Raw genomic sequence first — 12,633 nt, forward strand, 5'->3', positions numbered from 1 at the left:
GGTGGTGAGACAGTTTTGCTCAAGATCCTTTGGTCTAACCACAAGACCGAGGAAGCTACATGGGAGGCAGAGGATATCATGAAAAAGCGTTACCCCTTCCTTTTTGATCAGGTATGTATGGTTACGGGGACGTAACCTTGTTTCTTTTAGGGGGGTAGGAGATGATCGCGAGCAGTTTCTAAGAGTTTTATACACCTTTTTATATGTTGCGTCGGTAGGTTGTCGGGATGAGTTGGGTAAGTAGTGTGTTTTATATTGAGTTTTGTTTTGGTTGTTGAGTCGGGAATGTTTTGGAGTACCTTTGTTTTAGTAGTGGTTTGAACTTCGGGGACGAAGTTCCTTTTAAGGAGGGAAGACTGTAATACTCCGTATTTATATGTCTTGGGGGTACTCTATCGAGTAGCCCTTACTCTGTCGAGTATGGGCAAGTTGCGGAATAAAATAGTTTCGACTGTGTGGGTACTCGATCGAGTAGTCAGGGGCACTCGATCGAGTAGGGGTACTCGATCGAGTACCTTGGGTACTCGATCGAGTGTCCGGTTTTACGGGGGAGTTTTCTCGGGTTTTTTTAATTACGCGATTAAGGTATTTAAACATATTCGTAATTGTTTTAAATCACTTTTTAAAAAACCTAAAACCTGTTTAAGAGAGAAAGCAACTAGTTCTTCTTCCTAATCGCGTTCTTGACAATTCCCGGAGTTCAGACGGTCAGTTCGTATCGTAGTTCGTGTCGTTGGATTCCTTGCGTCGAGGGTAAGCTTTTAATATAATTTCTATAATGTTTTGTTAAGATTGATGAAACCCTAATTTAGGAATTGGGGGTTTTTATGAGTAGTATTTGAATGGTAGCATCTATGTGTTGTATGGTAGGAGGAGAATTCGTAGAGGAGCCGTTTTGATACAGCTGTAGATACCGTCTGCGTGTTGTGCTTTCCAGGTAGGATTTCCTACTCAGTATTAGTCCCATAATGGGATATTGGTGATGTCCTGTAGTTAGTTGTTTGATATGATGATTGTGATTGTGATTGTGATTGTGTGTGGACAAGGCCCTCGGGAACTGCGTCCGAGGGATCCACACTAGGCATAATCGACTCGAGGTTCTTTCGAATCGAATTAAGACAAATTAGAGTCGCCACCAAGTTTTTTGGGAACTTGGAACCGTTCAGGTCAACTTTACACCTTTCATCGAAAAGCATAAAGCCAATCGACTACGAGTGATTAAAGATAAAGACTTGTACCCTATATCACTCGATTTGAATGACTCTCGTAATCCAATGGTATTTAGACGGATCCACAAACCATAGATCTTGAGTAAGGGGTGAGGGTACGTGTTGGGAAGCCCATAAGGACACCCAACCCCGCCCGTCGATAACGGCCTCTACTAAGTCAAGTGTCGGATTTCAAACAAGGTCATAGCTACTACGATGTATGATATGCAAACGTTGTTTTAACCCTAACATGTGACAACAATTTCTATGTCGTTTTAGATGCAACTAAACTAACTTTGTCAAAGTTGTAATTTAGCATGTGGGTTGATTAATCTAGCAACATTCAAACGAAACACACAAGGCTTGATGGGGAATGGGGGAGCCGTTGGGATCTACCTATTACAAACCAGGCATTTCATGCCGACACAACGATAAATAAATTACAACTCGATCTAATTACAATTGCTACATACAACTCAAAACACGACACAAAACACACGGCCATTGAGCCTTGAAAACCGTGCACATGAGGGTGGCCCACGGCTCACATGACCCACGGTCCTTGGGTCACTCCTCGTAATGCGTGCTCGCGCTTAATCTCATCGAATTAGACATAAGGCTACGCACCAAAGCATGCATTAGCATAAACCGGGCCATGTTGCTTTAAACAACATGCGGTTTACTACGCTCCTACAAGCATTGGGGAACAACCGTCTAACCAAACAAGACCAAGGTTTTGAAAAGGTTTTGACTCAATAAAAGAAAACAAACTTGAAAGATTACAACTCGATAAACCAACGATAAATTACAAACAATGAAACAACGAGAAAACAAACGGTATAAAAACAAAACGAGAAAGGTAAAGAAAACGGCCACCTCACGGCCCAAACCAACGGCCACCCTCACGGCCAAGACACGGCCAACCTAGTTCCTAAGTTAGATTCATTGATTAGATCGAGTGATTGCGAAAAGGGATAAGAAACAAGTTAGAAAACGAGTAAAAAAACGATGCCGATTGATTGTCGCGCAAGGGTGCATTCTACACGGCCTAAAGGGTCTAATTAGGTCAAGTTCGCTAATTAATTTAACTCATCGAGTGTCAATAAGAAGGTGCTAATCACGCACTCTTATACTAGCGAGAAATTAGGTGAAAGAGAGAGATGCATTCAATTAATTACAGAATTGTCGATTGATTTTATAACTTACGTCGAAGCCACCTATCGTGTCTAATTAAATTATTAAATTAAATTAAAGTCATCTAAATACGTCATAGGTTAACAACCAGAGGTTAAACTAACATGCAACGGGTCCTAGGGTCTGTCGATTTGGCCGAAACAAAAGGGGGTCGAAAACGAAGAACAAAGTTAGATAATTGTTTTATTTATGCCCTACTTTGAACACGAGGATATGTAAATGAGACGGGGGTGTACGACCGACAGATGTAGCGGTTTCTTTTCCCATCTCAAGTCAACGCGGGTGTTCATAGTGGTACTTTAACTCATACTCGGACTAACTAGTTTCATAGTTAATTTAAAACAATCGATAAACAAGCGAAAAAACAAACAAAAAAAGACAATAAAAAAAGGCATAAAAAAACGAAATAAAAGAGAAAAAAGAAGGGGATTTAATGCACCCTCAACCTACATGTATCGTTGACACCGTCTTGGGTCGTAATCGATGGTAGATTTTATCTCGAGAGGCCGTCGTCGACGAAGAACAAAGCAAACACGGGTTTTGGAAAGTTTCTGGACAGCGATTTTAAAACAGTGATATCTCCCTCGTTTCACGACGAAAATTCGATTCGAAAGATGTTTTAAAAACTAGAAAGAGAGGAGAACAAGGATCTTAAAGCAACCCCTGCTCGATTTGGGTTATTGGGCACGAAAAACGAGCACAAACAGAACTGGACAGACAAGAAGAAACCGCGAAAACAGAGTGTTATTTCACTCTGTTTTTCGAGGGATTTCGTGTACTCTCAAGGGCAATTTGGCTCGTAATTCTTTGTCTAATGTGTATATGGATGTTATGTGGTTAATTAGGAACAAGAAACTCGAATTTTTATGGAGTTTTGATGGAGGAACGAAAGGGTTTTCGAAGAGGACACACAAACAGTTTCAGTTTGTGTGTCGGTTTTGTTTAGGGTTTTTGAAGGATGTTTAGGGTTCGTTTCTGAGGTTTAAAGCTTGTATGTGATGCTTGGATGTATGGAGAACTTAAAGGAATGAATGTATGGTGAAGGGGTGGTATTTATAGGGAGTTAAAGTAGGTTAAAAGAGAGGAGGAGGCAGTCGGGCTCAATCCCGTATGGCTGCTGTCCATCGGTTTTTTGTGAGGGTTTGAGGGGGGTTTTCTTGGTGATTAAGCTAGGATAATATGGGTAGGATACTAGGGTATGGGTTAGGGTTAATGGGTACGGGTCTTGGTAGTGTTTGGAGCGGGTTTGGGCTCGGGAATTGGCTCGCAAAAACAGGGGGCTCGGTTTATGCGTGGGCTGCTTGTAGGGGTTTGGGACGAGGATTTGGGCTGCTTGTGAGGGGGTTCGAACATGGGTTGATGGGTATTGGTCTAGGTGGGTTAGTGTACTCGAGATTCGTGCCAATTCGCAAAGGAAACGGGCTAAAAAACCGAGCTAAAAACGAGGTCAAAAACAAGTGTTCAAAACGAGTTTTCTTCGCTTTTTAAAATCGATTTTTTCAAATCAAATAACCCATTAAAATAAATGACTTTTCAAATCAAATATACTCATAAAATGATTTTTCAAATCAAATATTTATTTTATTTCCAATAAAATAAACTTGGGAAAATAAATTCAAAATAAAATAAATTAAATTGAAATCACTTTAAAAAAGCTTTAATTTAAATATCATTTAAATTAATAAAATGAACTCACTAAAAAAAACATTAATTTAAATATCATTTAAATCAATAAAATACTTCATTGACGACGCCCATTCTATATCGTAAAACGAGCTCCAAATAATGACAATGACAACTAAAGAATACATGTGTCCTATCATCATCGGGTGTTTGTCGGGTTCTCTATAAATTCCAATATCGACGGATACGGGTATCTCTGAGCCCCCACTTTGACCGAGGCTTGGACAAGGCGAAAGTCAAAGTATACCCCAGTCCCTCTCGACCCGAGGATTCTTCGGTCGTTTATAGTCCATTAGACTTGCGTATATAAGCTCGCTTGACCATAAGAAGAGACCATACCCGAAACTTCGTTGGAGATTGACTCTTGCTTCTGTTGCGTCAAATTATCGTCGTTGGTCATCGACCCATAAATTGCATAAATGGTGGGTTGAGCCTTATCCTTAGGCGCCTACGTATCCGTTTCTGACGGAATCAAACCCGCGTCGTAGTTCGGCAACTGCTGACACATGCCCAAAGTTTATCATCTGCTGGCGTATGTCCAAAATTCATCATCTGCTGACACTTGCCCAAAGTTTATCATCTGTTGGCACTTGTCCAAAATTCATCATCTGTTGACCCTTGCCCAAAGCTTATCATCTGCTGGCAGGTGTCCAAATGGGACGGGACTTTCCGAGGAGGTTGCCGCCACTTTCATCATTTGCTTTCGGCTGCGGAATTCTTCCATTTCATACTCTTGTATTGAATTGAATTCTTGATGGATGTCATCCATTACATCTTGATAATGGTCTCTGAAGCCAACGGCTTCAGAGCCCCCAGTTTGCAATGGCTCTAAAGTCGAAGACTTTAGAGCCCCCAGTTGAAGCATATCCTGCTAAAATTGGAACACAAAAACGTACTAGCAATAATCATCACATAAGCACATTTGGATCATCGGTCTTGAAAATGGATCATTTTGAAGTACTGGGTCATCGACCCGAAAATTGAATTTGAAAAACTGGGTCATCGACCCAAATTTTGAATTTGAAATGAACCACTTGGATGCTGGGTCGTCGACCCAAAAAGTTTTTGAAATTTTGAAAGTTTTTGAAATTTTGAAATTTTGAAAGTTTTTGAAAGTTTGAAATTAAACCTTGATGGGTGAGCATGAAATGTGATTCAGACATTCTATACGACCGGTAAACAACGTGGGCGTAGCCCGCTACCGCAAAACAAAAAAAGAAAATAAAACCGTAAGTGTGCACGGGCTTTAATTCAAATATGGACTTGTCGAGGGTAGAAAATGTAAATCGGCCGTTCCGGCGCCAAAATATGGCAAATGGGAATCACAAGGTCGTCGAACTTGGGACGGAGATATCGTATGGCATGGGCGTGCTCCCAAGGGCACATGGGAATCAAGATCACTTGGCATTGACAAGGTGGATTAAACTCACAGAGGAACAACGTTGGCTTCGCCCAGACGCTAAACACAGGTTAATTTTATGAGAACACTTAGACATCACGTGTCACTCTTGTTGGGAACATTCTGTCACTCTTCTCCTCGCCTCCTTTCTTTTCAAATGAGTATTCATCATTTCTTGCCACCGCCTTCTTTCTTTTCAAATGGGCTTTTACTATTTTTCTTCCACGCCTTCTTTCTTTTCAGCGGGTTTTTACTATTTTTCTTCCACGCCTTCTTTCTTTTCAGCGGGTTTTTCATATTTTATGTTCCCAACACAAACCTACATCTATATGACTCGGCATCTTTGCCTAAACCGTTAGATAAAGCTCATTCCGAGACTTGACACTACTCATCTGAACCTATATCCTCGTCCTAGCCTACGTCGAGTGCTAAGACTGAGAAGACTCCTAAGACTGACTCACAGGTGACAGGTGTGTGGAAACGGTTGGGTTCAAAGGCACACTCGGGCTCAGCCTTAGAAGGGAGGCTTGGTCCTCGCTTGAGTGTAAAAGATAGGCTGGGCCCTCGGGAGGAAAGGACGATCCCTCCTAAGAAGCGCGCTAGACAGAACACAACTACCCCTCCTCCACAGGAGCCTCGGTCACGTGACCCAAAAGGCAAAGGGAAAAAGAAGATGTAGGAGCCTTCGACTCCAAATATATTATTTGATACTACTACTTATTATTTGTTGCTAGTTGTTTTCTTTTTTTCTTTGAAGGATGTAACGGGCATCGCCCGATCTTTAATAAGACTTACTATCTATTAAAAATTCCCAGTTTCTGCATAAAATTTCATTTTATTCAAGGAAGGGTCGGTTGTACTCTTTTAAAGAGTCGCCTACGTATCTCATTATCAACGAGAATCAAACCGAGCTCGTAGTTCCACAAAACAAATGCGCTACAATCATCGATTTATAACGCACAAAAAGCAGCGAAGCAAAAGTGCCGCGGCCTAGACTCGCTCACGAGCACTGCAATTCAAAATTTTTATTTTACGACATTGAGAATGAGTTCTACGGATAGTATTTCTTCAGTTGATCCAAATTCGTCGGATTCGCGAAGTCATTTCCATCTAGATCTGTCAGTCTGACTGCGCCTCCCGATAATATCTTCTTTACTGTAAGGACCGCCCATTCGGCTTGAATTTTCCCCTCGGGTCAATTGGTAGTAAAGCGCGGACGGACTTTAGGACTAAATCCCCATCCTTTATTCCTCGAGGTTTCACCTTTTTGTTAAATGCCCTTTGTATCCTTTTCTGATAGAGTTGAACATGGTGTAACGCATTTAGCCGTCGCTCGTCGAGCATGACCAAGGAATCATACCTGGCTTGCAGGCCGATCGACCGGGACCCGACTTTCTAACAGGATCCTTAAAGAAGGTACCTCTAATTCGATAGGTGAACCGCCTCCATCCCATATGTTAAATAGAACGGAGTTGCTCCGGTGGCCGTGCGAATAGACGTTCACGTACCCCCATAGTGCGAATGGTATCTTTTCCGGCCATTCGCGATAATTGTCGATCATCTTTCTGAGAATCACAGTGATTGTCTTGTTGGCGGCTTCTACTGCACCATTCGTTTGAGGTCGATACGGTGACGACTTGTGGTGTTTGATTTTATACTTTTCAAGTATTACGACAGTTTCAGCCTGGAAGTGAGTGCCATGATCGCTAATGAGCTCATGCGGCACCCCATATCTGCAAATTATTTCATTCTGAATGAACTTTGCTACCTGCTTTGCTTGTAAGACTTTGTATGATTTCACTTCTACCCACTTCGTGAAGTAATCGATGGCGACCAGCATGAAACAATGCCCACCTGTTCCAGATGGGTTGACCTTTCCGATAATGTCGATTCCCCATGTTGAGAAAGGCCATGGTGATGTCAAAGTATATAGCAGTGATGGTGGCACATGCTGTATGTTTGCGAAGATTTGGCAATTATGGCAATGTTTGACATATTGGCGACAATCTGTCTCCATCGTGGTCCAATAATACCCTAATCTCATGATTTTACGGACCAAAGATATGGGCATTCATGTGTGGGCCACACTCTCCGTCATGGACTTCTTCCATGACTCTTTTCGCAGATTGGTGAGTCTATGCATCGCGAAGGATGTTCTCGCGCAGCTTCTTCTGTACAATTGTCCGTCATTGGTTCTAACGAATTGAGCGGCTAGCATTCGAATAGCGCGCTTTCCGCGGTTATCCATGTCGGGTGGATACTCTCCGATTCTTTAAATTTCGAGAATAGCGTAATACCAAGGTTCGGCCTCGCTTTCTTCGTGTCTCCGATTACATTAACATAAGCAGGTGACGATCTTCGTTCGACACATATCGGCATAGTATCCATATGATCGGTATGTTGATCGAGCGGCTAGCTTTGACAAAGCATCAAAGAACTGGTTTTCGTCTCTGGGGAGGTGCACGTATTTGACCTCGGCGAACAACTTTTCTAGTTCTTCGATTTTTGCTTGGTACGGAGCCAAGCTATCACTTCGGGTTTTCCACGTCCCGGCCACTTGATTGATCACTAGTGATGAGTCCCCATGTACTACAAGCTTTTTGATGCCTAACTCGAGAGCACTGTGCAAACCGAGTAGGCATGCTTCATATTCAACCGCGTTATTAGTGACGTTAAAGTCCAACTTGATCGAAATAGGAACATGTTCACCTTCCGGTGAAATGAGTAGAACTCCTATCCCGTATCCCCTATAGTTCGATGCTCCATCGAAATAGAGGTCCCACGTATCATTGTCTATGTGAACGATATCTTCGTCGGAAACGACCATGTATCCACAACCTCGCTTCTTCTATCGGGTTATCTCGCCAGAAGTCCGCAACCGCCCTTCCCTTTATCACTTTCAGCGGTACATATTTCAGGTCGAACTCGGAAAGCATTAAAGTCCATCTTGACACTCTGCTCGAATCGGCTTTTCAAACAAGTATTTGATAGGGTCCATCTTCGAGTGGATGCAGACACTATGACTGAGCATGTAGTGCCGTAACTTCTTTGTCGCCCATACTAAAGCCAAACATGTCTTTTCGAGTTGGGTATACTTGATTTCATACTCCAAGAACTTTTTACTAATGTAGTAAATCGCTCTTTCCTCTTTATCGATGTCTGTACAAAGATTGCCCCCATTGCGATATCCGTGACTAAGATACAACAAAAGGGTAACCCACCGTTGGTGGGCTAAGCACGGGAGGGGAAGATAGTATTTCTTTGATCTTATCGAACGCAGACTTGGCAAAGTGATCATCCCATACGACGTGTTCCCCGACCTTCAATTTCTTGAAAATTGGCTCGCATATCATAGTTAGCTTTGCCACGAACCGACTTATATATTGGATTCTTCCCAGGAAACCTCGAATTTCCTTCTCGGTTTTCGGGTGAGGCATTTCCATTATGGCCTTTATTTTCGATGGGTCCACTTCGATGCCACGGTGGCTAACGATGTGACCCAACATTTTGGATGTGACTACGAATGCGCATTTTTGTGGATTCAACCTCATGTTATACTTGCGCATCGCTCAAGAATTTGCGTAACGTACCAAGGTGGCCATCACGCTCCTTTGACTTGACAATCATGTCGTCGACATAAACCTCGACTTCCTTGTGCATCAAATCATGTAACAATGTTGTCGCGGTCCTCTGGTATGTAGCCCCTGCGTTTATCAACCCAAAAGGCATCACTGTGTAGCAATAGGTTCCCCATTGCGTTCTGAACGCAGTCTTATGCATATCTTCTACCGCCATCTTGATCTGATTATAACCGGCGTATCCATCCATAAAGGATAGTAACGCGTGTTTTGCCGTGTTGTCCACCAGAATGTCGATGTGAGGTAATGGGAAATCGTCCTTCGGACTTGCCTTGTTTAAATCCCGGAAGTCGACACAAACCCGAACTTTACCATCTTTCTTAGGCACTGGAACGACGTTAGCCACCCAGTCCGAGTATTCTGACACCTTGATGAACCCAGCTTTGAGTTGCTTGTCGATTTCTTCTTTGACTTTTAGAGACCAATCTGTGTGCATTTTGCGTAGCTTCTGCTTGACTGGCTTATACCCCGGCTTGATTGGGATCCTGTGCTCTGCAATTTCCCTATCAATGCCTGGCATGTCTTTGTAGGACCATGCGAAAACATCTTTGAACTCATGCAACAAATCAATGAACCCCTGTCTTTCGGTGGGACTTAAAGTAGTTCCTATTTTAAGCTCCTGTGGTTCTAAGGTTGTACCCACATTGATGGTTTCGGTATCTTCGATGATCGAAGTTTTCTATTCGTACTCTTCCAATCCTTTTATCAACTGTAGAGGTGGTTCCATTTCTTCTTCTTCTTCTTCTTCGACCAACTGTTCATCCTCGACCTCAGTCCCAATGTCATTATTAAAACAATCATTTTCAAAGTTTGAATTGCAATGTAAGTAAGACAAGTCGTAAGCAAACTAGTTCATATTATTATTGATTTGAAATTGCGCGAAATGCGCTAACATTTAAGCCAACTGATCAGAACTCAGTGGCGAGATAGGGGTATTCGGGACAGGCCCCGGAATACCACCATTAGGAAAAGGTGCATAGGAAGGGAAAGCTAGGGGAGGGGTATTTTCAACACCTGACTCCTTAGACTCAATCTTAGGACCTATCTCGGACTCGGACTCCGACTCGGACTCGGACTCGGAATCGGTAACATCATTTGGCTTGAACATCTCTCCTTCTCCCGTTGTCAACTTGAAAAGAAGTCCTTTGTTGTCAGTCCACTTGATTGTTTTCCGCCATCCCGTGTTGGTCCTAAGAGGATCCACATCGGTGATGAGGGTAGATGGGTCAAACCGCTCGCTTCTCAGGATCATGCTTACCAAATCTTCGTTTGGTAATGGTGATTTCTTCTCTTCACCGAAAAGGAGACCCATAGCTTTCTCGTCATTTATTGGATCCGGTTTGGTTTCTACTGGCATCACGGTCAGAATGTCTTCAGGGATGTAGTAGCAATCTTGGAATACTTCGATTCCTGGGACCATAAGGTTCTTCTTTGGGTCAAAGATAGGTTCGGGGAAGTCCATGCAAGGGAGTTCTTCCCCAGCTCTCACGAAGTGACCGTTTAGAGTTAGGTGATACGGTCCCATTTTGATATCTCGATCTTCGATCGTTCTTCCCCTCTTTTCCCGTAGATCCTTCTCAGTGGGCTCATATCCAAGCCCGAAGGTTACTCCTTTGGCTACGGGTGGTTTCAACTCGAAAGCCTCCTCCTTTCTAGGATATAATGAGAAACCGAAGTACTTCCCGCTTTGAGAATCACCTCGCAGACATGACTTCCCGTATATAGATCCATATTTTCGGAGTTCAGCTCGATCATGTTGACGATCTCGAAACCACATGCGTCATTGGTAGCTTCGACCCTTACTTGGAAGTAATGTCTCCTCCCGCTACATGACTGGCGTGGCGTCAATGGTGACGGTTTTGCCATTGAGTGGGACCTTGATTTTTCGATGCGGCGTTGATGTTACGGCCTTCGCAGAAGATGGATCCAGGGCCTTCCCAACAATAAGTTGAAGGATGAGCATATGTCAATCACTTGGCAACTTATTTTCTTTTCCACTTGCCCAGTCTGTACTACCAGGTCGACAAGTCCACTCACTCGACGCACAGTGCCATCGAATGCCCGAACTGTCTGCGTAGTGGGGATGAAGTCATTCTTCTCCAAGCCCAGAATGTGCGCCGTTTTCAGAGGGAGTACGTTGACGGTCGATCCGTCGTCAACCAAGGTCATAGGGATATGCTTGTTGAGACACACGGTAGCAATATAGAGGGCCAGGTTATGTCGAGGCCCGAACGGTGGTAGATCTTCGTCGGAGAATGTCACACCGTTGGTAATCTGAGGCCGATTCTGGGCGATGTGGGTGACCATATCCGCAGGAGTAGTATTGGACGACACGGTCATGTTCATCAAAGCTTGCAACAAAGCTTGACGATGCTCGAAAGAGCTCAAGATAAGTTGCCAGATAGATACGTCGGCCTTAGTCTTTTGGAGTTGCTTGATGAGGGAAGCCTCGGAGGTCGACCCTTCACCAAGAACTTCGACCACTGCCGGCTCCTTTTGAGGTGCCTTACTCGGGATATCCTTAGCTTTCTCCACACGATATGGGCGCCCGAATCTAGTCAAATGGTTTGACTCTAGGGCATCTTGCCTCACTTTTAAGATTTCTTCTTGGGTGTGAGGAATTGTCGCACCTTTGACGAGGTAAACATCATCCTCGTCATCGGCCCAAACGCCGTTGATTTCATTGCCGCTTCGGAGTATGTAAGGAGTACAATCGACAATAAAATCCCCGAATGTGATCTCATTTCTCGAGCTTGGTAGGAATTCGGAGCAATCCACGAATATTCTTCCGACGAAAACCCCTTTTAGACGACATGGGCGAATCAAGTGAGAGTAATCGACACTATCTTCGGTAGAGACAAAGTTAGTGTGGTCGCCAAATGGATTGGTGATGTTGTTGGGCTTTATGGCCGGGATTGGGAGCGTTCCGTTCTCAATCATATCTTGAATTTCGTGTTTTAGTCTAAAGCACCTTTCGCATCGTGTCCCTTCCCTTGATGAAAGGCACGAGGGCATTCGGTTTATACCATTTGCCTTGTTGATCAGCAGGAAGGTCCGGAGTTGGACCAATGGGCTTCAACTTTCCTTGGGCCATGAGCCTTTGAAGAGCATAGGCGTAAGTGCATCCGATATCAGTGAATACCCTCGGAGCTTGGCGCGGAGGCCTTTTTGACTGTCCATCTAAGAGATTGACGGTGTCAACAAAATGGGCCGCTGCGGGTGCTTTTGCTTTTGATGATGAAGCCCCTTGGTATCCCTTTGGCTTTTCAGCTTCAGCAATTCGGACATCGTCCTCTACCTTTATCCCGATCCTTATCAATTCTTTGAAAGAACCAAAATTTTGGTATTTCAGAGCATTACGGTAAACCGGTCGTAAATTCTTCACGAACTTATCTACCATTTCAACTTCATCAGGCTTTTTAGCTAACTTCACGCTTTCAAATACGCCACCTTGCGAGGAATTCAATAAAGCCCTCTTTCTCCTTTTGCGTCATAACCTCCAAAGTTCTTA

This window comes from Silene latifolia, chromosome 10 (assembly GCF_048544455.1).
Source record: "Silene latifolia isolate original U9 population chromosome 10, ASM4854445v1, whole genome shotgun sequence".
NCBI classification, from domain to species: Eukaryota; Viridiplantae; Streptophyta; class Magnoliopsida; order Caryophyllales; family Caryophyllaceae; genus Silene; species Silene latifolia.